The following is a 22,008-nucleotide window of genomic DNA, read 5'->3' as shown; positions in this document are numbered from 1 at the left end:
TTGAGGTATTACAGCCTATTGTGGATACGATGCCTGAACTAAGAACCAGCCTAGTGCAAAGGTTGGACGACCTGGACCGCAGGGTGCTCCAGGCCGAAGTTGACATTAAAAACATCAGTCGCGACTCCGAGGGAGACCGGCAGACGGCAGCCACAGAGGTAGCCGAAATTTTTGAGAAATTAGAGGGGCTCCAACAGGAGCGCACCGAGGATTTATCCTATAGGGCACAAGAGGAAAAAAAGGTGACTGCCATACAACAAACTATTGACAAATTGACAGACCAGCTCAATGTTGTCAACGCTGCTTTATAGGGCCTACTCCGAGGAGGTGGAAACCGAATCGGGGGCGCTGTGAACCCCACTTCCGCGACACAGAAACTGAAAATTCCTGAGCCAAAGCGATACAGTGGAGCTAGGAATGCCAAGGAAGTGGAAAACGTCATCTTTGACGTCGAACAGTATTTCGATGCTGTTGGGGGCCTGGAGGAAGCTAAGAAGGTAGCAACTGCTACTATCTTCAGGGTGATGCTAAACTCTGGTGGCGGGTGAAGTACGAAGCCATCAAGGTCGGTGAAGATGCTCTCGAGACATGGGCAGAACTGAAGGCAGCCATACGCCTATAGTTCTTCCCCGAAAATATTGAATACAATGCAAGGAGAAAACTACGGGAGTTACGCCAGACAAAATCAGTGTGGGACTACGTGAGGGAATTCTCCGCACTCATGCTAAGCGTACGCGACATGGGGGACAAAGACAAGCTCCTCACCTTCCTGGAAGGGTTGAAACCTTATGCCCGCGTGGAGCTACAAAGACAAAGGGTAGATACCCTTCCCAAGGCGATCCAAGCAGCTGAATGCCTTGGGGACTACCAAATGAAAGCTCGGAAGGACAGGCCTCAGCCGCTTGCCCGAGCGGGATTCAAAGGGGGCCAGCCTAGCAATGGTGGTCCTAGAAAAAGTGGGGGAGATCGGAACTCAAACAAATCTAGAGCTCCTTCCTCAGGCAGCAACAGTGTCGCGTCAAACAACAATGATCGGGGGAGAAAGCCTCATTCAGGATGCTGTCATTGCGGCGGACCACATTGGAACAATGAGTGACCACATGCACAAATGAACGCCCATCAGGCTATTGATGATGGGACCGATGACGACTCAGACGATGCGGACAAGACTGAACCAGTAGGTGCCTTCAATGCAATTGTTGGCTCCATCTCTGAGGCATTAGCGGAGACCAGTGCTGGTATCCATAAGAAGAAGGACCCATGTCCAGTCACCAAGAAAGGAAAAAAGAAGGCGAATAAAGAGACTCCTCTTAAACAAGAGAGGACCTTAATGTTCGTTGAGATGAAGGTGAATGGCAAGCCCATTCGGGCTATGATAGACACAGGTGCTACCCACAACTACTTAGCCTCGACTCAGGTGGAGCACCTTGGACTAGTTGTAGGGTAAGGTAAAGGCAGTGTCAAGGCAATCAACTCACCTCCCCAGCCAGTGGGTGGAATAGCTAAAGAAGTACCGGTGAAGCTTGGCCCTTACGAAGGAAAATTCAACCTGTGAGTGGTGATCATAGATGACTTTGAGCAGATTGTTGGGCTGGAATTCCTAAGGCAAACCAACACCATCCTATACCATTTGCAGACATGCTACTAATGATGGGAACCAATAGGGCCAAGCCCTGCATTATCCCGTGCCTGCCTATGAAGATAGCCGTTGAGAACATCTCGGCCTTGCAGTTGAAGAAGGGGGTCAAAAGGAATGAACCTACGTTCCTGGCAACCCTCTGCATTGAAGATATAGAACGCTCCTCGGGTCCCATTCCTGAACCCGTGAAGGAGTTACTAATGGAGTTTGAAGATGTCATGCCACAAGACATGCCAAAGCGGCTCCCGCCTAGGCGCAATGTGGACCATGAAATTGAGTTGGTGCCGGGCGCGAAGCCACCTGCCCGGGCGCCTTACAAAATGTCACAACCCGAACTCACCGAGCTTCGGAGACAATTGATGGAAATGCTAGATACAGGGATCATTGTACCCTCAAAGTCCCCATTGGGTCCCCTGTTCTATTCCAAAAGAAACATAATGGCAGCCTGCGACTCTGTGTGGATTATCGAGCTCTAAACAAAATCACCGTGAAGAACAAGTACTCTATTCCTTTAATGGCAGACTTGTTCGATAGACTGGGTGGTGCGACGGTGTTCACCAAAATAGACCTCAAGACAGGTTACTGGCAAGTTTGGATCGTAGAGGGTGATTAACACAAGACGACCTGTGTAACAAGATATGGGTTGTACGACTTCCTGGTCATGCCGTTCGGCTTGACTAATGCTCAAGATACATTTTGCACTCTGATGAACCAAATCTTCCGAGAGTACATTGACGAATTTGTGGTGGTTTACTTGGATGATATTGTAGTATATAGCCAAACATTAGAAGAACACCTAGTGCATTTGCGGAAGGTCCTAGCTCGCTTGCGGGAGTATGAACTATATGCGAAGCTATCCAAATGCTCCTTTGCTCAGAAGCAAATTGACTTCCTCGGACATGTCATCGAGGAAGGTATCAAGATGGACCAACAGAAGATTTAGGCCATCACAGATTGGCTGCCGCCTAAGGATGTCCACGCCTTGAGGGCGTTCCTTGGCCTATGCAACTTCTACTGGCGGTTTGTGAAGAACTACTCCCTTATCGCAGTGCCATTGACAGAATTCCTCAAGAAGGTCACACCTTGGGATTGGGGACCAAGGAGAGCGGAGGCCTTCAATGCATTAAAAGCGGCTATGTCTAGTACCCTGTCTTGGCCCTCCCTGATTTGGCCAAGCCGTTCGAGGTACAAACGGATGCATCTGACTATGCCCTTGGTAGGTTCTTACTACAAGAAGGGCACCCAGTAGCGTACGAGAGTCGGAAGCTGAAGGATGCAGAGCGGCGCTATGCCGCTCATGAGAAAGAATTATTGGCTGTCGTCCATTGCTTGCGCCTTTGGAGGCACTATCTACTGGAAACCCCGTTTGTGGTCAAGACAGACAACACAGCTGTCAGCCATTTCATGACCCAGCCGAAGTTGAATGGTCGACAGGCCAGGTGGCAGGAACTCTTAGCTGAATTCCACTTCAACCTGGAGTACTGCAGTGGAAAGCCAATCATGTTGCTGATGCACTCAGTCGGAGAGCTGATCTAGCATCGGTGTGCCTACTCGCCACCCTAAGGGGGAGCGAAGTAGCCACCTCCATCAAAGACCAGATACAGGATCTACTCACCAAGGATCCTACTGCTCAGTATTTGGTTGATTTGGTAGGACAGGGCAAGACTCGCCAGTTCTACATGGAAGATGGTTTTCTAAAAGTCAAACGAAACCGACTTTATGTTCCAAAGGGAGTAGATCTGCAGAGGACTCTTCTAGTAGAATGTCATGATACTCTGTGGGCCGGTCATCCCGGTGAAGAACGGACCATGGCGTTACTTCGTCGTGCCTATTATTGGCCTCAAATAGCCGATGATGTCGCTCAGTATGTGAAGACTTGTCTAGTATGCCAGAAGGACAAGTCGGACCGCTTGACACAAGCGGGACTCTTGGAACCACTAGCTGTCCCAAAGAGATCTTGGGAAAGCGTCTCCCTGGATTTCATCACCGGATTGCCCAAGGTCGGATATCTCACAACTATCTTGGTTGTGGTGGACCGATTTTCCAAGTATGCCTCCTTTATTGCAGCCCCACAATATATATCAGCAGAAGATACAACTCGACTCTTCTTCTCTCATGTCGTCAAATATTGGGGCCTGCCCAAAGACATTGTTAGTGATCGCAACTCACTCTTCACTAGCAACTTTTGGACCCAACTCTTTAAGTGCCTGGGTCAAAATTGAGTCACAGCTCAAGTTTTCATCCGTAATCTGATGGCCAGACGGAGCGGTTCAATGGTATGTTAGAGGAATATCTCCGCCACTTTGTAACCGGATCATAGAAGAATTGGGTGAAGCTTCTGGATGTTGCTCAACTGTGTTTCAATTCACAAAAGAGCTCTAGTACGAACAAAAGCGCTTTTGAAATTGTTACCGGACAGCAACCGCTACTCCCACACATTGTGAATGCACCAAACATGGCTAAGTCTCCTCGAGCTGCTAGCTTCTCGAAAGAGTGGAAGCGGAATCTGGAGATAGTGCGGAGCTATCTTGTCAAAGCTCAAAAACGGATGAAGAGGCATGCTGATCAGAATCGTCGCTTTGTTAAATATCAAGTAGGAGACAAAGTGATGGTCAAAATCCCAAAGCGGTACTTATTTGCGCGGGTCCATGACCCTCGCCTATTGCAAAAATATATTGGACCCTTGTCCATTGAGAGTCGCATTAGGAAAGTTGCATACCGGGTGGATACCCCAGCTTGGTGGAAAATTCATCATGTCTTCCATGTCAGTCTCCTGAAACCTTTTCGGGAAGACACGGAGGATCCTTCAAGGAGCCAGCTTACAATACCCAGTATTCGAGGCCCCAATTCAACCGGGAAAAGGCGTGTTGAAGCTATTCTTGATGACAGAGTGATTCATGCCTCAAGGAAAGATCACAAAGAATTCTTGGTGAAATGGCAGGGCTGTGATGCAGAAGAGAGTACTTGGGAGAGGGGAACAAACCTCAAAGACTACAAGAGCCTCATTGAAGATTATTTTGCAAGTAAGGCACCGAGGACGTCGCTAACTTAGGTGGGAGAGAATGTCATGGGCGGCTTTCCAGCCATGCCCCATGACCCCTTGGGCGCGCCCCATGGCGTCCTAGCAAGCCTCCCAATGCCTAGCGCCACGGACGACCCCGTGGTCTTTGCCGCGCCAAGTGACAAGCGCGCAGGTACCTCTGTCGCCCCACTGATATCCCTCGCCAGCGCCAAGCCGCAGGCAGATTCCAACAGCGCCGCGCGTGCAGACCGTGATGCCAAAGACAATGCTGCTGACAACGGACATGTTGCTGCCTTTTAGAAAACTAAGTCATTTTCATTGTAAATGGTTTAGTTTTATTTCAAGTACTTCCATTATGTTTCTCTAGCGTATTCAAGTCTAGTCTTGTAGTTTTGGATTATTTTTTTAAGCATTATTAGGGGGGATCAAGCAATCAAAACTTTCTAGCAAGCAAGCAATTCTCTTTACTGGTGTCTCTCCCCCTCGACACCGCGTTGCTTTTCTGTAATAGCTTTCATTAATGCAATCAAGCTTTCTTTCATTCTCAATTCTCATTTCTGTTCTCTCAATTGCTCTTGACATTGGTTTTCCCGTACGGCACTGACAATCTAGTCTAGCGTACGGAGGGGACCTCAGTTGGCGGACAACAACTGCACTGACATCAGTTGCTTTGCCTTATGTCGCCCTTCCAAAGAATCTCAGGAAGGCGCCGCGTAACAGTACATCGTCACCTTGCACATACGTCGTGCGCACACATAAAATCAAGTAAAAAATAGATCAATCAAGTCCTAATTCTCTCAAGTCAAGGTTAACCACAACAGTTACCTCTTTCCACAACCAAACCAACAATCAACCACGACCTTGCCTTTTGAAAAAGCCTCCAAACCTACCGAATCACACCAATTATCAATCAAACAATCCAAAATAAGCATTAGAAACAACCCACGAATGAAAAAGGTTTCAATTTTTTGTCATTTTTAAAAAAGTCAATCCCGGGCTCGCTTGGTCGAAATATGAGATTCGGGCCTAAACTCAATTACCCATTCACCCCCGAGCGGTTATGTATTTTATTTCGAACTCTAACCTCAATTTGAGGTCTACATATTAATTTTATAAAATTCCTAAATTCTACCCAAAACCCCTTATTTCTACTTTAAAATTCATAAGTTTGATGTTAAAATTTCATGAAAAAATTAAAATTGATTGAAAACTAGTTAAAGATACTTACCAAAGTCTCTGGGAAGAAAATTCTCTTAAAATTCGCCTCTAAACTGTTTAGGATTGAAATATAAGCTAAGTTCTGACTTTTTCATTTTTTACCGAGCTGCAGACATTGCAATTGCGAACTCTTATTCGTAATTGCGATGATCGCAAATGCGAAACACTTATTGCAAATGCGATTAGTGCATCAGACACATAGAAGTTGCAAATGTGACTGAACCTTCGCATTGCAAAGGACACCCCCTTGCAAATGCAGGCAAACTTCGCAAATGCGAAGCATCTTAACATTACATTGTATCGCAAATGCGATAGAAGAGTCGCGAAAGAACACAACACAGTTCGTAGAAGTGATCCTTTTTTTGGAAATGCGAAGACCCAGCCCCCAACCCATGTTCGCATTTGCGAGCTTTACTTGTAAATTCGAGGCTCGCAATTGTGATCAGGTTCTCGCAAATGTGAGCCTACTATTGGACACCAGCAATTGTTGGGAACCAGCAGTTCCAAATCAGTCCGTCAAGCATCTGAAACTCGCCCGAGCCCTCGGGGCTTCAAATTGAACATGTACAAAGTGTAATAATGTTGTATAAATTTGCTCGCTACCTCAAATTATCAAAATAACATTTTATAAACCTGCTCGCTACCTCAAGAAAGTTAGGGATTTGGCAACTTTCCCTTTTCCAACATGCAAAAGATATTCGTGAGAGAGAATATTAACTTTTTTTTTTCTGTCCAACATTGAAATGTAAAGAAGAGGTGGGGAGTGTTGCTCCTAACGAAATCAGAAGTTGACTTCAAAAATTAATGCGTATTAATGGTCTTATAGGTGTGCAGTAGGTAGTTGTCCTGATGTTTTATACTTCAATGCCACACAAATGGAGGGAGGGGGGCTTGATTTGTGTGGTGTCCAATTTTCGTGTGCACAGATTATAGAAGGACCTGGTTCTTCTATGTGTTCCTTAAACTACTTTTGCGGAAATAATAGACGCGGAAAGTAAAGAACACAAGTATATTTACGTGAAAAACACCTAGCTCAAAAGGTGAAAAAACCACAACCTACTACTCAGTAGGATTTTTCCTAACACTTCACTAAATCAGAGAGCCAAAACACAATTTACAAAAACTCTTTGTAGACCTAAGGATTAACTCTTGTATGCGGCTGAAATCGGAAAGACCAATTTCACGATCGGCGAGGCATTACTTAATTTCACCTCAAATTGCTCGGAGAATAGCTCGGGGTTCGAAGTCTTCGAGGGTCCTCCGTGCCCGGTGTTGGGGCGGAGCAAACCGGTGGTTATCATAAGTAAGCGAGAAGTTCCCTAGGAGCAGTATTTTTTCTGACAACGCCTGCACCAACAGTGACAGCCTGCACTAGGCTGATTGAGTGGTTGTCTTATGTAATAATTACGCATATTTTATCCTGGAATTTTTTCCTCATATATAAAGGGGACCCTTGTCATTTTTGTAATGGGGACAATGTACAACACACATTATTCAATACAAGAACATTCTCTGCTCTCTAACTCAAACATATTCTCTTGGTTTCATTATTTATATTTACTGCTTATATTTATTATATTTCATTACTTGTTCTTCATTTATTGCTCATTATTGGTCATAAAGAGCCACCATCAAGTTTACCATAACTGTTAATCCTCCATCAACTGCCCTAAGTGGGGCACACGACTCGACCTCAAGGCCCTGTATACGCAAGCTCGAGGCCCCGATTTACAACTATTCGGTTTGATTATCACATTGTCTACAAGCTATTATCTTACTTTCTAATCCTTCAAATAGCATCTATTGCCTAACAACTACGATAAAAATATATCACATATTTTTAGAACCACAAAATCAGATCTAATTGTTATTACCATTTTCAAGGTAAACAGTTTGGCGCCCACTGTGGGGCTAAAAATAATAGAGATTGTTTTCTTGCTGGTTTACTAATGCAAGTTATCTTACACACTTTTTCTTGTTCAAGAATCTTGGATTTTAGGCAAAATGTCTAACTCAGTAAATGCATATGACAACAACGGTCTCGAAGGCCATAGAAAGTATGGTGCAGCTGTTCTAGGTAATGGTGTACCACCACAAAACCCTGAGGTAGCACCAGAACCGATTCCCGTCAATATGGTCTCATGCAACACTCAACACATTGGCGTGAGTTCCCACACCAACAGGAGTATACGCCGAGAAAATCAACAAGACACTCGGAAAAACCTCACCCGGGGAGAAAGAGAGGCAAACAGTTGTGATACCAAATAATTGCTCTCTTTGATAGTGTTTCCCCTAATTTTTTTAACAAAACGGACTCCATCTCATCGTCTTCTAAGTCGTTCCCCCTTATCCCGCACGTGTACGTAGTGATATTTCATTAGGATCGGTGGTCCCATTGTATTTAGGTATATCTGGCATGCGGAACTTCTTCGGAATGGGATTAGGGGCCGCACTCTGAGGAAAAGGCTTCTGCACGAACTTTTTTGAATCTAAACTCTTTAAGATCGGGGGTACCACCGGTATCTGATCAACTCGGGAGTTGTATGTTTCCACCTTTTTGTCATTATATTCGATCTTCTTTTCTCCCGACTCGATTCTTTTAGTGAGCTCCTCGAGCATTTTCATAATTGTAGGATCAGTCCTTGATCCGTTACCGCTCATCCTTTTCGGCATTGGCTCGGTACAGCGAGTGACTTCCGGCTCGACCACACTCGGAGTTCTATGATGACTCTGAAGCTGAGCAGTAGCGACCTGTTGAGCCTGTAGCATCTGGAATATTACTTGGAGGCTAACTCCCCCGTCTCCTACACCATGTGTTCCTTGGCCACCAGATTGGCCTTCCCTGCGTACACTTCCTCCGGGATCTGCGCCTAGGTCCGCGTCCAAAGCAATGTACGAACTAACATCGACTGGATCAACAACCGGCACTTCCCCAGGGTTAATCGATGGTACACCGGCTCCTGGAGCAACTACATTATCTTTTTCCCCGTGAAATCCAAGACCATCATTGCCATGTACGGGTGCGTTTTGTGAGTTTGACATGTTTTAACCCGAGAACAAAAATTCTTGACAAGAACAAGTGTGAAAATAACGTATGTCTTCAAAATTAGTATTGAAACAATCACTATTATCCTTAGCCCCACGGTGGGCGCCAAACTGTTTACCCCAATATTCGAGTAACAATTAAACTTGTATTGTGATTTTAAAGATATGTGATTTTATCCAATACTAATTGATAAACAAGGAATTAAAGGTATAAATTAAAGAGTAGAGCAAGTCAAACCAGTGTGCAAACAAGTCTCGACCTCGAGCTAATGCATCCTCGAGGTGGGTTAGTAAGAACAATAAATTATTAACTAATTTTGATCTACAGTAAGCAGAAAGTGATGTTTGTATATTCTCTTGTCAATGATTCATGCGTTACAAATGATTGGACTCCCATTTATATAATAGTGGGTCCTAAATAAGGTACATTTCCATTTTTAGTAGGGAATTTTTATTGGAAAGCAGTCTAACCGCCAAGTACAAATCCGTTCTAGAATTTACGCCGTGGTCTCAGAGCCACGCGGGAATCTAGCTTTTTTTGTTTTCTTTTTTTCTTTTTTTTTTTAATTTTTTTTTATTTTATGAAACCATAACAGTACTATCTAGAGGTTGGTCATACTTGGCCTCGGTGTTCATCAAGCACTTCGATCTTCGAGTCTTGTACTCCGCCATCGGGTTCGAGCCCAGTCTATCTCGAACTTGTTCTCGGAGCGACCCCGCGAGCCTATGAAATCGGGCATTGCTAATTTCCACCGTATACAAGACTGCAATCTCAAGTAGTACTCCCCAGGTATTCGTAGATTTGAAAAATGTGGTTATACTATTATTGATTAGAATCTTGAGATAGATTTGCTTCCATCTCTGTTGAAATAGCTAGTAATTGGAGTTCTTCAATATTATACTACTTGGCTTATTCTAACTTCTAGTGCAGATAGTCAATGTTGTTAAAAAGAAAAGGTCAAAGAAATTGCTGGCTTATGTTGTACTTTGAAGGAATCTCTTCTTTAAAACCTATACATCTTCCGACCCTACACTATTTTGGTTTAACGAGTTATATATAGTATAAATGAACAGTGCGAAGTACAAACCCAATAATTATATGGCTGTAGCCTGTAGGTGGACGTGAATTAAAATTTTAGTATTTTAAGACCAATAAAACTTTGAACATTGCAGGCAGGCGTATCCAGGATATTTGAAGTCTATGGATTTCAATAACAACCTCAAGTTAACACTATAAAAATAATTGAGAGTAGCATAAAATATTTATAGATATTTAATAAGTTTGTCAGTATAGAGACACTATGTGGACAAAAATTATTGAATTAACGTGAACCGTAACCAAGTCTCTCCATCTGCCCTCTGATTATACGAAAGTCGTTGCTTAGAAAATACGTACATATGATCATTAATCTCGCCCAAACAGCATTAACATCGATCTATAATGACATGTCATGTGGCATGACATAATTCCCGGAGTTATAGTATCTCATGAGATATGCCCACTGACCACTATTACTTCGGAAAAAGCCGGCCCTTCTTCGCTACCAAAAAAGTTAGCTACTTGTATTAGCGAATCTTTAACTTAGATACCCAAAGGGATATGGGTGCCAGGTGCATTTACCCCAATCGAGTAACAACTAGGCAGAGTTTCCTTCAGTAATTGACTACTCAACCATGCATATTAATCGCATTGATTAAGTCCCCGAAATTTGAAAAGTTAAAGGGTGAACAAAAAAAAAAAGGTTTTAAAGCCTAAGAAGGAACGCATTCGTGCTGAATTTGAATTGAGTCTGCCTCGTGTATAGTGATGTCATGCAATTTGCTAATTCAAATTTGTAATTCAGCTCTTACGTAATTTTCGTCAAATTAAGATTTTGTCTTGAACTGTTGTCTACCTGACTACTTCTGTTCCTCCCTTTAATTATAAGTGGTCTCTCATAGTTCTTGAGAAAACCAAGATTCCCAATTTGACAATAAAACCATATATATAGATGGTTACTTGAAAAAGAAAACTTACAAACTTCCTAATAATTAATTAACCATACAAATAGCTGTTGGACTTTAAGCATTGGGCTTTAAAGACTTTAAGCATTGGGCATTAAAGTCTAACCGTGTGAATTGGGAAATGGTGAGAAATAAAATGGAGGGAAATGAAAATTTGAATCAAGTGAGCTTTTGTCATGAACTTTGTACCACATTGGTGAAAGACAACTACACTTGTGTGTATAAATATAGGATCACTTCTTAGAGCTCTTAAAAGGAGTTGAAGAGAATGAACCCTCGCGCCGTCGTCGTCGCTCGGCTCGGCTTTGGATTTACTTTCTTCTAAAACTATTGCATTCTACTTCGCAGTTTCTCTTTGCCACTATTGCAGGAAGGTTTATTCCGTTTCATCCTGGGAGGATAAAATTCCTTAAGGACGCACAAGGAAATTGTGGACTCGGAATATTTCTTATAGTTTACTGTTTTTCCAGTTTTCTTCTAACAATCTTTCTAATTTTTTGTTTTAACACAGTAGCGACAACAATAGCTAGAGAAGTTGCAGTAAAATGGTTGCCTTCAAGACTATGATTATAGCATCCCTTTTGTTAATGCACTTGTTGGAGACAAATAATGCAGCTGCTTCCAACAACATTACAACTGATGAGGCTGCTCTTTTAGCCCTTCAAGTCTCAAATAACTTTTGACCCCTTTGAAATTTTGTCCAAAAACTGGACAAAAGGGACTGATATTTGCAATTGGATTGGCATTTCTTGCAGTAAAAGGCATAAAAGAGTGACAGTATTAGTCCTCAATGGCCTGAGACTAAGAGGTTCAATCGCAAAAAAAGTCGGGGACCTCTCTTTTCTTAATTTCTTAGACATTGGCAACAACAGCTTCCACGGCGAAATCCCAGTTGAACTAAGCCATGTGAGGAGGCTGAGGTACTTGTCCTTGTCAATGAATAATCTCACAGGTCAAATTCCAGCAAGTCTTGGATTGCTCACAAGGCTTGAGTTGCTGGACCTATCCAAAAATAATCTCTTTGGGTCTGTTCCTTTGTCCATCTTCAATGTCTCTTCTTTAAAGGGCATCAATCTGAATTATAATGTCTTGTCTGGAACATTGCCAAATGACATCATCTGCAATTATACACAATGCACAAAATCAATTATCTGGCCAGCTCCCAAGCGGTTTACACAAATGCAAAGAGCTTGTATATTTAGCCTTATCATATAACCACTTCACAGGTAAAAATGTTGAACCATTTTGTTAATATTGACAATAAAGGTTGCTACAATCATTAGTCAAAACTTATTGTAATGTCAGTCATATTCTACAGGAAACTTGCCTAGGAAAATGTGGAACTTGACAAACCTTCAACATCTGTTTCTTGGATGGAATAACTTAACAGGTACTTATCGAGCATTTGGCTCTATCTCTAAATATATTCTTGTTTAATAGCTTTGATAGTTCTTAACTTCAACGTCTATTACTGAAAAGTGTTACGTCAGAGATCTTTGAAATTTTGAAATTTTCTTTTAAATCAATTAATAGAAAATATTTATATATCAAGTGTTAGTAGAAAAAGATGTTACTACAACTCCTTGTTGTTCAGTTTCAAACAATAACAAGAACAACTGCGTCAACCCCCTGTTATCTTGGATCGATTATATGAATCCTCAATGTTCATGTCGCTCCATTTAGACCTTTCCCAACCCAATATCCATCATTTATGTTTTCTTATAGTGGAATTTCTCATACGTACACTTTCTACTGGAATTTAGATATTTAATAAGATTAAAAGCCTGCTTGCGAACATTGAACTAAGTAAACACACAAACATAACTAAGCTTTAATCCCGACAAGCTGGTATCGCCTATATCGATCTTTATCTTCCATTCTACTCTCATCTATGCCAAGTCTAAACGGAAATCCAATAGATAGTAGTTCTTTTGCTTTCTTTTACCCTAGGTCAGGTATTTCATGGTTCGCTTTTGGTATATAAGCAACAGAGATAAAAATCTAGGAACACGGTTAAAGTATAGATTATAGAATGAAATTACTAATTTCATATTGATCTTCAATAGAATGTCGAAACAGTTACATGGTTGTTCCCTTCAGGATTTGGAGATAAATTTACATAAATTTTACAGGACATATACCAAGTGAAATTGATAACCTATCAGCACTTGAAAGATTAAGTCTCCGACGGAACAATTTGGTGGGAATTCTTCCACCATCTATTGGAAATTTGTCAAATCTAGAGATGATAGACCTAGGTGAGAACAGTTAACGGGGTGACATTCCTCGGGAATTTGAACATCTTGTAAATCTGAAAGAAGTGTATCTTAGCTCAAACAGATTAGCAGGTGAAGTTCCAAAGTCTATTTTCAACATTTCTGGATTAGAAAAGATTGCATTTGTAGCAAATTAATGAGCTTTCAGGAATACTTCCCTCAAACATAGGCCATAGCCTTCCACCAAGCTCCATCGTAAATTCCACCAAGCTTATCCGTCTTGATCTTGGCCGCAATCTGTTTACTGGGCATGTACCCATGAATCTTGGAAATCTACAACAGCTTCAATTCATCAGCTTGCAATTAAACCAATTGACAAATGATCCTTCTATGCGCGAGTTAAGTTTTCTTTCCTCTCTATCCAATTGCAAGTACTTGAAGACTGTTCAAATAGGAGGCAACCAATTCAATGCAAGTCTTCCAAAATTCCTAGGCTCAGGCAACTGGTCCTTTTCCCTTGAATATTTCACTGCTTCTAATAATGGTATCACTGGAAAAATACCAACTAACTTCACTAACTTGAGGAATCTGGAGTGGTTAAGCTTGGGATATAATAAGCTTATTGGTAAGATTCCACCAGATTTGGGGAACTTGAGGAAATTGCAAAAGTTGAAACTGGACAATAATAATATAGATGGAATTATACCAATTAGCCTGTGTAATATGGAGAACTTGTTTCTAATTAGCTTGAGCCAAAATCAGCTTTCAGGGGAAGTACCAAGTTGTTTTGGAAATCTTTCTTCTTTAAGAGAACTCTACTTAGATTCCAATGCGCTAATTTCCAGTATTCAACCAACTTTTTGGAGGAATAAAGATATTTCAGTTGTCAATTTGTCCTCCAACTTTCTAAATGGATCTCTTGCACTAGAAATGGGAAACTCAAGGAGTTTGCAGATATTGCATTCATCTGGTAATCAGTTCTCTGGTCAAATTCCAAGCACAATTGGACAACTTCAAAATTTGGTTATCCTTTCATTGTCAATGAATATGTTAGATAGTCCTATACCTAAATCGTTTGAAGATTTAGTTTCATTGGAATACTTGGATCTATCCAGCAACAAGCTATCTGGCATGTATTTCAATATCTCGTACAATGGGCTCATGGGTGAAATTCCAGATGGAGGGCCATTCGTAAACTTTACAGCTGAATCATTTATGGGTAACCCTGCATTATGTGGAGCATCCCGGTTCCATGTGATGCAATGCAGAGTCAGTAACCCTAAAAGACCAAAAAAGAAGAGGGTTGTAACTTTTGTTCTTGCATCAGTTGCCTCAGGAGTTGCAATGACCACCATTTTCATTGTTTGGTTACTGAAATATCGAAAAAGGAGTAGGGAACTTCCTCTAGTGGATACATTTGGTCAAGTACATAGGAGGATTTCGTACCAGGATATTGCTCAAGGGACAAACAACTTTGATGAAGCAAACTTGATTGGGAGGGGGAGCCTTGGATTGGTTTACAAAGGGACACTTGCAGATGGAAAGGTTGTGGCAATCAAGGTATTCAATGCAGAAATGCAACATGCATTCAGAAGTTTTGATGTGGAGTGCCAAGTTCTACGAAGCATTCGACATAGGAACCTTGTTAAGGTGATAAGTAGTTGTGCGAATTTTGATTATAAAGTGTTGGTGCTAGAGTACATGCCCAATGAAAACCTTGATCGTTGGCTTCACTCTCCCGAAATTTTTTTGGATTTAACTCAAAGATTAAAGGTGATGGTTGATGTGGCTTCTGCTATGGAGTATTTACATGGAGATCATTTGTTTGTAGTCGTCCATTGTGATTTGAAACCAAGTAACAAACTTTTGGATGGAGATATGGTGGCGAAAGTGAGTGACTTTGGGATATCCAAACTTCTAACAGCTGACACGCTAATAGCACATACCAAAACCTTGGGTACTATTGGCTACATGGCACCAGGTAAATGTTACTACCAAGTTAATTTGAGTAAATTTTAAACGACGCTAATTGTTTTCATTAAAGGGATTACATGAAATTTTTTGCCGAGTATGGTTCAAAAGGCAATTTTTTCAACCAAGGGAGATGTTTATAGCTTTGGTATTCTGTTAATGGAGACTTTTACAAGAAAGCCCTGTGGATGATCTATTTGTCGGAGACTTCACCTTGAAAAAATGGATATGCCAATCATTACCAAACCGAAGGGTGGATGTAGTGGACATTAATTTATTTTCACTGGATGACGAAAATTTTATGTCAAAAGAGAGATGCTTCAAGTCAATCATGGAATTAGCCCTTGAATGCACAAATGACTTGCCTGAAGAGAGAATTAGTATGGAAGATGTTAATGTTCGACTCAAGAAGATCCTAACTCAATTTCTGCAAAATGTACTGACAAACTAAATGGTAGTGCTGAAGTCTATAATGGAATCATTTCTTCACGGGCAAATTGAAAATATTTGATAGAACTTTAAGAGACTGAAAATTTTCACTTCAATTGTTTCAGATAATTGCAATTTCATTAACACTAGCATATTTTATGAAATATTAGCTGATAGAAGCAGTAGTAATGCTAAAGGAACATATCAATTAATACACAAAACACTTACACTTCTTTATGTGAGGTGCATAGATGAAGCATTTGCCAAAAATGTGTATTAGATGTCCATCTTTTGCCACTGCAAGGATTAAAGAAGGAAAGGAAACAGTAAGATTAGCTAGGAACCAAAACAGTTTTGGACAAATGAATAAATAGAAATTAAGAAAAGAAGCATATTACTTGAGCACTTCACTACAATTTGACAACATAACATCAACGATCTAGCCCTGATCAGCAAATATGGATTTCATTACACCATGAACACGCCTCGAACATATGCAATACCCAATATAAGTTTAGACAACTGGAAACAACAGAGTGAACTTTGCACTACAACTGAGAGAAACATCTGAGAAACCAAAAAGATTTGCTAAGACACCAACAATACAGACGAATACCGCTGGAAACGTAAGTCAATCAAATACTGACGAACCGCGATGGAAATGTATTTAAAGCACAAAAAGAGTGCCCCAAATCTAATAACACTCTTGATCATGCAAAATAGTATTAGAATCATAACCAGAATTATACAGGGGATTGCGGTGATCTGAAAGCCTAAAACCAGAAAGCGACTAGTTGAAACATAATAACGCCAGGATCAAGATCTTACTAGTTTCTTCTTCCATAATTTTTTTTTATTTATCTGATTCAATTGGAACGGATGTTGATACACACATTTCAGCAACGTCCAACGTGGAAGCTGAGTAGGATTATTTGAAAGTTAGTTGGCGGGAAAAGTAGTTATTTTCATTTCTCTATTTTTCAGCTGCTTTTCATTTTTATTATCAATTCCAATTGTATAAGTAATGAATTGTAATAGATGGAAGACAGATTCGAATAGATACTACTGATTCTCTCATCTTCTTCTTCTAATCTCTCTCTCTCTTCTCTCTTTTCTCTATCTCTCTCCTCTGTTTCCTCCCCCTTTCCCTCAATTTACTGCTCCATTGCAGTGTTGATACCTTATTGGTATCAATTGGTATCAGAGCTAATCGACTCCGATGGGACCACGACGAGCTATAGATGAAATCCAAGGTGCTCCAGCTGCTAATCTCTAGGAACAATATGAGGATTTAGCAGCTCAGCAATTGGATCTGCGAGCTAGCATGGATCAGATGCATCAGCAGCTTAAGGAAGACATGGATCACAGGCAAATTGAGCTCGTTCAGTTGGTTAGTGCTCTTAAAAGCTCACTCGAAGGAATGCACTTGCATCAGCAAGCTAAGGATGGTAGCTCTACTTCGACAGATCGAACTCACACTATTGTAACAGGTCAGGGAATTTTAGGCCCAAATCCTCACTATGTTGCTAATAATCGCAATCATAATCTGGTATTTCCTCGTTTTAATGGTGAAAACTTAAAAAATTGGCTGTATCGAATTGAACAGTATTTTGCTATGGATAATACTCCTCTCAATGAACGAGTGAGATTAGTAGTCATGAACTTAGATGATGAAGCCTTGGCTTCGCATCAAGCCTTTTTAAAGTGTAGAGGTATACCTGGGTTACCTGAATGGGAGGAGTACTTGGCTGTGTTGGTTGAAACATTTGGGGATGTGTTTGCAGATCCCATGCTTGAGTTGAAGCAACTTAAACAAACTGGCTCTGTAAGGGAATTTCAATTTGCTTTTGATAGGCTTGTCTCACAGTGTAGTTTATAAGTAGATCAAGTTATATCCTGTTTCCTAAGTGGCCTGAAGGAGGAGTTGGTTAATCCAATTATGATGCATGAGCCTAAAACTCTCTCAAAAACCTATCGATTAGCCAGATTAGCTGAAGCTACTTTAGCAGCTAATGCTCGAACCATGAAACACTTGTTTTGCACCTTCCCACTCCTTTTCCAACAAAAAAACCTCTTATGAACAGCACCCTACCAAAATTCCTAACCAACAGTCCTTAACTCCCTAAATTAGCCTTGCCACCTTCAATTACTACTAACCCTAGAAATAGGAGAATGATTTCACCAGCTGAGATGCAGGCAAAAAGGGCTCAAAGGTTATGCTATTCCTGTAATGATAAGTATACACCTGGACATAGGTGCTCTTACCTAAACAAATGTTCATCATAGATCTAGAATATCCTGAGGGTGAGATAGAGGAGGATCCTGTTAAGTCAGAGGGAACATCACCAACTGAGGAATGGACTGTGCCAGATATAGATCCTCCCTTGATCTCCTTATGTGCTCTAAGGGGTCTTAAGGGAGCTCAAACTATCCATGTTATTGGCTATAGTAATAAAAGACCCATTCAGATATTGTTAGATGGTGGAAGTACCCATAATTTCATTGATGTTGAATCTGCACAAAGGCTGGGGTGTCATATTTCCCCAACTAAGCGGGGCTATGTCAGTTTGACAAACAACACTATGGAAGCTACTTCTGGTGTAGTGAGGGATTTTCAATAGATGTTACAGGGAACTACATATACATCAGATTTGATTGTCTTCCCTGTAGGGAAGTGTGATTTGGTTTTGGGCCCTGTGGATGAAGACACTGGGTCCTGTTACTATGGATTACACTGAGCTTACCATGTCTTTTAACTACCAGGGCAAACATCATGTGTCGAAGGGAGTCACTAAAGACTGCAAGCTCTCAAGCTCTAAGGCTAAATAAGAGCTGCAGTGAAGAGGTCCAATTTTTTATGTTGCAAGTGGTTTCTCCTACTACTATGATGGAGTGTGACAGCCACCTTAATGCCCTTCATTTTCCTGTAGAGGAGCCTCTGCCAGATACACTTCAGGATCTGCTTGAGCAGTATCAAATACTCTTTAGAGAGCCCACATCTTTGCCTCCTCAGAGGGGAGTTTTTGATCATAGAATTCCTCCACAAGAAGGGTCTAAACCAATTAACATCAGACCCTATAGATACTCCTCTATGAAAAAAGACATTATTGAGAAACTTGTGTTGGAGATGTTACAGAAAGGTGTTATCCAATATAGCAATAGTCCTCTTTCTTCACCAGTGGTTCTAATGGGGAAGAAGGATGGATCATGGAGGTTGTGTGTTGATTATAGGGAGTTAATTCAATGCACAATTAAGGACAAGTTTCCCATTCCCATCATAGATGACCTTTTAGATGAACTCACTGGAGCTACAGTCTTTTCCAAAGTTGATCTAAGGTCAGGATACCATCAGATTAGAATGGTACCTGAGGATATTCCAAAAACTGCTTCCAAGACTCACTCAGGCCATTATGAATACCTTGTCATGCCATTTGGTTTAACAAATGCCCCTTCTACATTTCAATGTCTTATGAATCATTTGTTCAAACAGTTTCTAAGGAAGTTTGTATTGGTTTTCTTTGATGATATTTTGGTTTATAGTATGCATCTACAAGACCATGTACAACATCTCCAACAAGTATTTGAAGTTATGAATTCTAATAGCTTGCTAGCTAAACACTCTAAGTGTGCTTTTGGAGTGGCAAAAATGGAGTACTTGGGCCATTTCATCTCTGCTGCAGGAGTTTCCACTGATCCAAACAAAATTTTGGCTGTTCAACAATGGCATGTGCCTACTACTCTTAAGCAACTCAGGGGTTTTCTTGGTCTTGCTGGCTATTATAGGAAGTTCATCAAGAATTATGGTCTTATCAGTCAGCCTCTCACTGAATTACTCAAGAAAGATAGCTTTAAATGGTCCACCAGTGCTGAGTAAGCATTCATTGCTCTGAAGAAGGCATTAACCACTGCTCCTGTCTTGGCCTTGCCCAACTATTATGCCCCTTTTGTGGTAGAAACTAATGCTAGTGGAATAGGTATTGGGGCTGTTCTTATGCATGAGGGTCATCCTGTGGCCTTTATCAGCAAAGGCTTGGCCCCTAGGCATGCTGCTCTTTCTGTTTATGAGAGGGAACTTCTGGCCCTTGTTTTTGTTGTGAGCAAGTGGTCTCATTACCTCATGGGTCAGCATTTCATTATAAGAACTGATCAGAAGGCTTTGAAGTATCTTCTCGAGCAGAAGATCCATACAGATTCACAAATCAAGTGGATAGCCAAGCTTTTACCCTTTGATTTTGAGATCCAATATAAGAAGGGCAGAGAGAATATAGCTGCTGATTCTTTGTCAAGGGTTAAAGGTGCTGAACTAATGTCATTGGTTGTCTCTTCTGTTTCCACTGAGTTATGGGAAGAAATCACTGCTAGTTGGTCTTCTGATCCTGAGTTACATTCCCTAATCTTGTCCTTACAACAGGCTCCTCAAAAACATTTAACTAGGATTAATCATCAACTTAGAAGAAAAGGGAAGTTGGTGATTGGAAATGATGTTGCCTTGCAAACTAAGCTGCTTACCTTATGGCATTCCACCCCAACAGGTGGCCACTCTAGGTTAGATGCCACTACCAGGAAGGTGCTAACCTATTTTTATTGGAAGGGTATCAGGAAAGACATTGCAACCTTCATTCTTAATTGTACCACTTGCCAAAGGAATAAGAATGATACATCAGCCTCTCCTGGTCTTCTCCAACCTCTCCCTATCCCTCCTTTGCCTTGGACTAACATTACCATGGACTTTATTGAGGGACTTCCAAAGTCCAATGGTAAGACAGTCATTTGGGTCATAGTTGATCGTTAACCAAATATGGTCACTTCATTGCTCTCACTCATCCATATACTGCCCACACCTTGGTTCCTATCTTTTTGGACAACATTTTTAAACTACATGGTTTCCCTGCTTCTATCACCAGTGACCGAGATCCTATCTTTATCAGCTCTTTTTGGAAAGAATTCCTTACAGCTCAAGGCATTACTTTGCAAACTTCTAGTGCTTACCACCCTCAAACTGATGGCCAAAGTGAGGTGCTCAATAGGTGTCTCGAGACTTGTTTGAGGTGCTTTTGCACTGACTCCCCTGCAGATTGGTCTTCTTTTTTACCCTTAGCTGAATGGTGGTACAACTCCACTCCACACTCCTCGACTAAAACCTCTCCTTTTGAACTTCTATATGGCTATCCTCCTCCCTTACATTTACCATTCCTTCCTGGGATTCTGAATCTTCTTCTGTTGAAGACATCTTGCTACTAAGAGAATTCAAACTTCAAATGGCCAAATTTCATGTACATAGGGCTCAGCAATGAATGAAAGCCCAGGCTGATGCTCACAGATCTGATAAGAGCTTCAATGTTGGGGATTGGGTATTTGTTAAGTTACAGCCTTATCGACAGTCTACCTTGGCTGGTTCTCCTTATCACAAGCTCACTTCTCGTTACTTTGGCCCATATCCCATTGTTGAAAACATTGGTGTTGTTGCCTATAAGCTTATTCTACCTCAAAGGTTCTTATCCATCCCACCTTCCACATTTCTCAGCTCAAACTTTGCCATTCTCTTCCTTCAGAAATTATTCACCCACCTGTCCTTGACCTTTCCAGCCACCTTTGCCCAGTTCCTGAGGCCGTTCTCGCTCGACGCTTGATTAAGAAGGAAAACAAGGCTGTTGCTCAGTGCCTTGTCAAATGGTCCAACTTAGATGCTTCTTATGCCACATGGGAATTGGCTTCTGCCCTTCGCACTCACTTCCCAGCTTTCACCCTTGAGGACAAGGGTGATCTTCAACAAGGGGGTATTGATACACACATTTCAGCAACGTCCAACGTGGAAGCTGAGTAGGATTATTTGGAAATTAGGTGTGTAGGATTGTTTGAAAGTTAGTTGGCGGGAAAGGTAGTTATTTTCATTTCTCCATTTTTCAGCATTCTTTTCATCTTCATTTTCAATTCCAATTGTATAAGTAATGAATTACAATAGATGGAAGATAGATTCAAATAGATAATACTGATTCTCTCATCTTCTTCTTCTAATCTCTCTCTCTTTTCTCTCTTTTCTCTATCTCTCTCCTATGTTTCCTCTCCCCTTTCCCTCAATTTACTGCTCCATTGAAGTGTTGATACCTTATTGGTATCAGATGTCTCTTTATCTTCCACTCTCTTGACACACACTCTCTCTCACACACACACACTTAGGTTATCACGTTCGCTGACTATACAAGTCGTAAATGGGAAAAGAGGGTTTTGCTAACCTAGTACATAGTTGTAGTAGGTTAGCATTGTATACATATTTGAGTTCTCTAAAATACCCTTATTATATGCCACTATTTTGCGTTACTAACGGGGACAGTTTTGACTTTGCCCAAAAGAAGTCCCCCCCCTCCCAATCTAGCAATCTCCCGTCCTCATTATCAAGCTCCAAACCTATCTTTTCAGCAAACCCTTCTTCTTCAATATTTGGATTTTTGTTCTTAACATATGCT

The sequence above is a fragment of the Nicotiana attenuata genome, chromosome 12 (assembly GCF_001879085.1).
Source record: "Nicotiana attenuata strain UT chromosome 12, NIATTr2, whole genome shotgun sequence".
Classification (NCBI taxonomy): domain Eukaryota; kingdom Viridiplantae; phylum Streptophyta; class Magnoliopsida; order Solanales; family Solanaceae; genus Nicotiana; species Nicotiana attenuata.
The sequence above is the reverse complement of the archived record's forward strand: the minus strand, read 5'-3'. Positions refer to the sequence as shown.